At 28.5% G+C, this 5,236-nt stretch overlaps 1 pseudogene; it reads right to left on the minus strand.

Annotated features, from left to right (window-relative positions):
- Window positions 1–4,178: 4,178 nt before the first annotated feature.
- LOC121759823 lies at window positions 4,179–4,428 on the minus strand (annotated as a pseudogene).
- Between the last annotated feature and the right edge of the window lie 808 nt (window positions 4,429–5,236).

Here is a 5,236-nt window from a genome sequence, read left to right on the forward strand (position 1 = left end):
CTTTCAACTATTAAAAAAACATTTTTCACTTTGTTTAATTTTACTATATTATTTTATTTTATTTATTGATAGAATTATTGATGTTATATTTTTCTAGGTGAAGGGAAAATGAGCAAAGAAATTAATTTTTTTTGTTGTTGCGATGGAGTGGGCTTGTCGCAAGAAATGCAAAATCATGTTTCTTATTCTATAATGGGCTTTAACTAAAATTTTTACTAATTTAAAATGCAAGCCTATAGATAAATTAATTACATACTACAATTTCACATCATACATTGGAGTCCATAAAATTACTGGAAATTTATGAGAGATACTAGAAAAAAGCATGAACTCGGAATATTTATTTTGAGAAATAGAATGAGATGATAAATATAGTTAGTGTTGCAAAGCCCAATATATTTCCGGGTATATCACATTATGTTAAGGTCATATGATTTTGAGCTAAAACTTAGTTATTACTAGTTACTAGTATCTACTCCCGTGCGATGTACGGTTCAATTAATTTTATGAAAACTAATTTCATATATCACTTTTTCATTACTTGAATTTGAAAACTAAAAAAAACTAAACTTCCAAAACTTAACATATACAAAATATTTACAACAGACATATATATATATATATATAGACTACATATGTATTAATTCTAAACTTTTCATCCTATTTTTTTCTCTTCTAGAATTCTCTACTTTTTTCTTATATTCTATTTATTCCTAAATATTTCTACTATAAATTATCTTCAATTTTAAATTACAAAAATTAGACTTGTTATTTATTTGAACACATTCCGTGCAAGGAACATACTAAAATAAGAAGTCGATGAAGCGCAGCTCAGTTAATAAAACGTTTTCTGAATGCAATAGGTTAGGATTTTAAGTCATCATGAGAATAAATAGAGAATCATTATTGATCTTTTTTTTCAAAAAAAATGTAGATTAAGTAGGTTTCCAAAAGCATAAAATTTAAGATAGTTTCTCTCTCAAATGTATGCTACCACTTCAAAGTTATAAAGATTGCATCACTCGCCGCACCTCTGCCCGACCTCGGCTAGCTCACCGCCTTACCGTCAGTTGCCTCGCTGCTCCACCGCTATTCCTTGTCGCATTGTTGTTCGCCTGCCTCGCCAGATCTCCTTCTGCACTGCCTTGATGTTCGCCTGCTTAGCCGGGCTCGCTGTGGTGTGATGCAGCAGTTATTGATTTTCTTCGATTCAAGTATTCTAATTTTATTTTTTCTATTCGAAATGATTTTGTTTATGGTCTAGATAAAGTTCCTGTTCATTGTTATATGGTATTTCTATAGATTTTAAACTTACTGTGTTAATCCCAATGCCATGCATGACTTAATTATTTCCGTTCTATTATTTTAACATTGTGAATAAACTAAATAAAATAATAAACATCATTATATAAAATAAAAAATAAAAAATATATATACTAACAGTAAGTTAAATAATTATAAGCATAAAATTAAATAAATTTTAAATTAAATCAAAATGAAAATATTTTTTAATTATAACACTTATATATGTCCCTTCAACAAAGAACAATATCTTCCTTAACAACATACATTCTTCAATACTAAAATACTATCGATATGAAATTAATATAAAATACTCCATTTAATATACAACTAAAAAATATTAGGAGGACAATGATATCCCTATTAAAAAATAAATTAAATGATGAACTTAACATTAAAACAATAATAGAATAGTTGGCAAGTTATAAAAAAATTATTTGTAAACAATATTAACAATACAATAATAAGAGTAGCCAAATAAAGAAAAAGAAATAGTAAAACACAAACCCAACCAAACACACACTATCAAAGCACCACAACTTCTCTCCCCTACTTATTTCTCCCGCAATTTACCGTTGAGTCTACCTTAGCTTAATTTTCCTCCTTGATCTCCAAATTGATGATTTGTGCGTGTGCGAAAATAATGTGATATTTTATGTTCTTCGTCTTCTTTACTTTCTTTCGTCATTTCATTGACTTTGGGTGTATTCTTTGCATGAAAACTATGAAAGTGACGAAGTTGACGACAAATGTGCAAAGCATTAACTTCAAAATATTGTAAATAGTCAGCATATGTGAATTCTTTATTTGTATAAAAAGAACTATTATGGCTAAGACAGAAAAAATTAAAACAAACCTAACAAAAAATAAAACAAACTAACATTAAGAAAAAACGTAAATATGATCTAACATCATTCAAACACAGAATGATCAAAATATGATTTAAAATGCTAATTTTCATTTCACCTTCTCTCACACGACTCTCTGTACACAACCAACCTTCAACTCGCGTCTTCAGCTCTTCGCCTTTCACTCTCTCTCACATGATTATATCTCTACCGCATCTGTCTTTATTGACCGTTGCAGGAGAACTCACTTCATCGACAACTGGAGTTGAATCATCTGAGGAAGCAGTAATGAAATTTGTCTAATATTTGCACTGAAAAGATAATTCCACAATGAAAGTATGCGTATTTATCAACAAAAATTAACTATATCTCTACCGCATCTGTCTCTATTGACTGTTGCAGGAGAACTTTCTTCATCGACAACAGGAGTTGAATCATTTGAGGAAGCAATAATGAAATTTATCTAATATTTACACTGAAAATATAATTCCACTATGAAAGAATACATATTTATTGACAAAATTTAAAGATCACCAATAATATTGAAAACCTTCCAAATTTATCTAGCTCATCAATAACAATTGAAATAAATATTAATTTATAGTTTGACTTGTTATTTAGTGAAATGGCTGATTTAAAAAATTTGGCCATCAATTTTTTTAATAATATGACCTTTACAATTCTTGATGACATATAAATTATGAGATAAAAATGTACATATACAAAAGTTGAGGCTACGTAATGCAAATTTATTTAACTACTACTAAAAAACTAAAATATAAATCAATTGAATTAAAGGAATTTGATTGTAACCACCCCATTAATTATTTACTTAAACATTAATTCAAATTTATTTAAAAATTACCCTAAATTGTTATTACAACATTAAATATTTATTTAAATATTAATTAAAATTTATTTTAAAAATTAGTCACTCCTAAATCTATAATAATTCAAATTCATACCTAGAATTAATAAATATTCAAATTAAGACCAAAACTCGCCTTTTATATAATAATAATTATTATTGACCAAAACTTGCCTTTTTATATAATTATAGATTATCCATTAATCACTTGGGATAGCTGATTAGTATTTTTGTCTTTTTTTTTTCTGGTCAGATGTATATTGCAAAAGATTTATCAAAATTGGTCGAAAGAGAAGTTACTATGTACTAACTTTGCACTTTGTGGTAGATAGGACTTGTTATGTAAAACTTGAATGACTTGGAACTTTTATTTAAGTAAATCTTGCCAACTAATTGCACTCTGTTGAATTCACTTTTGGGTTTGGTCAGCATAATTAAAAAATAAAGGTCAACCATGGCTCATCGTCCAAACATAGTCTCCTATCTCCTTAAAATCGGACACAGAGGTACGACCCTATAGAACAGATCCTAGATCCTATTCAAGTAAGGTCGTCCTAAATATAGTATGCCCTCTCTTTAAATATATGTCATTCTTGTGTATGAATTCCGATGTGGAAACTTTATGCTAAAACTATAATATGGTCTTATTACATTGCATTATTGCATAAGGCCCATCTATTAAAAGAGGCCCGCTTTGAAAATTAAATTTTAGAGGACCAATATAATTTTATTTTAATCAGACAAGCTAAATCAAGCCAGATTCCATATATAGAATAATTTGAAATTTGCTATATGCCACTATTACAAGAACATATTTCATCTCCAAAAGGAACATATCTTAAACTATTAAAAAACTTTTTTCACTTTGTTTAGTTTAATATTTTTTATTTAATATTATACATTGGTAGATTTAATCCCGTTATACTTTCTAAACAAATAAAAAGGTAAAAGGAAAATGAGCAAAGAAATCATTTTTTTTGTTGTGATAAAAGTGGCATATTTTTCTATATGGAGTCCATTAATTGACCGGAAATTCTTGAATAGTTGTATTCTTTTTCTCTTATTAATTTAAAAAGTTGTTCGAATTGGTCGAAAGAGAAGCGACTTTATAAACCAACTTGCTCTTTGTCTTTAGACACGACTTATATACGTAACTTGAATTATTGACTGCAAGACCATTTTGGCTCAACAAAGCATGTCGGGTGCGGTTAACCATGCTGGGCTCGAACTCTTAACTATTGCACAATAAAAAAAAAGTGTTGTTGTTTGTTAAGCCAATGGTGCGGTTAATCACACTCTAGTCAAAGCAGCCATGGCTTCATCGTCCAAACATGGTTTCTTGTCTCCTTAGAGAAATTAAGGATACAGAGGTACAAGCCTATAAAACAGATCCCGTTCAAGTAAGGTTGTGTCCATTACTGTTTGCTAAAACAGATCCTGTTTAAGTATATGTCTTTTTATTGTAAGAATTTCGACGTGGGATAATTTTATGCTAAAACTATACTTCGGACTTATTTCATTGACTTAGATATTGGTCATGGGCTTGTTGATTAATGGAAGAGAAAAACTAACACTTGCATAAGGCCCACTTCAAAAATTGAAATTCATGAATTAGTGCATTAATCAAATTTCATTTAATTTTCTATTAAACATACCAAGATTGTGGAGAACATATTTGTGTACAGCTGCACTTGTAACCATTTTGGGGTGTTGGAATTAAACTCTTGCATTTTAAGATCGAATATATACTACTCCATATTTTTACAATAATTACCGTTTATTTTATTGAATGCTACAGTTTTCAATTTTTTTAATGTACTTGAAGTTTTAGAAAAGAATTAAATAGTACTCCTATATACTACTATAAGAGATAATAAAAGATATGATATCTTGAGGGGAATAGAAGTGAAAGAAACACTTAAATAACCATAATCCATGTGCAACAAAAGCAATAAAATTGATCTCTACACATTTTGATACTATACAAAGATTTTAATTAATTTAAATGTATAGGTTATCTTTAATTAATAATTAGATTTCTTGGGGTTGGTAAGATAAGATTAGTCCTTGAGCTCGTGCAGAGAGACTCAATCCCAAGATCTTGTCACATGACACAAACTAATTCATTATTACAATAATGATATAAGTCTAATGCGTGCGAATATTCGATAATTGAATCTAAATTATATAATATAAAGTTAATGTTTCAAAGATACAT

Source organism: Salvia splendens, chromosome 12 (genome assembly GCF_004379255.2).
Source record: "Salvia splendens isolate huo1 chromosome 12, SspV2, whole genome shotgun sequence".
In the NCBI taxonomy this organism is placed as follows: domain Eukaryota; kingdom Viridiplantae; phylum Streptophyta; class Magnoliopsida; order Lamiales; family Lamiaceae; genus Salvia; species Salvia splendens.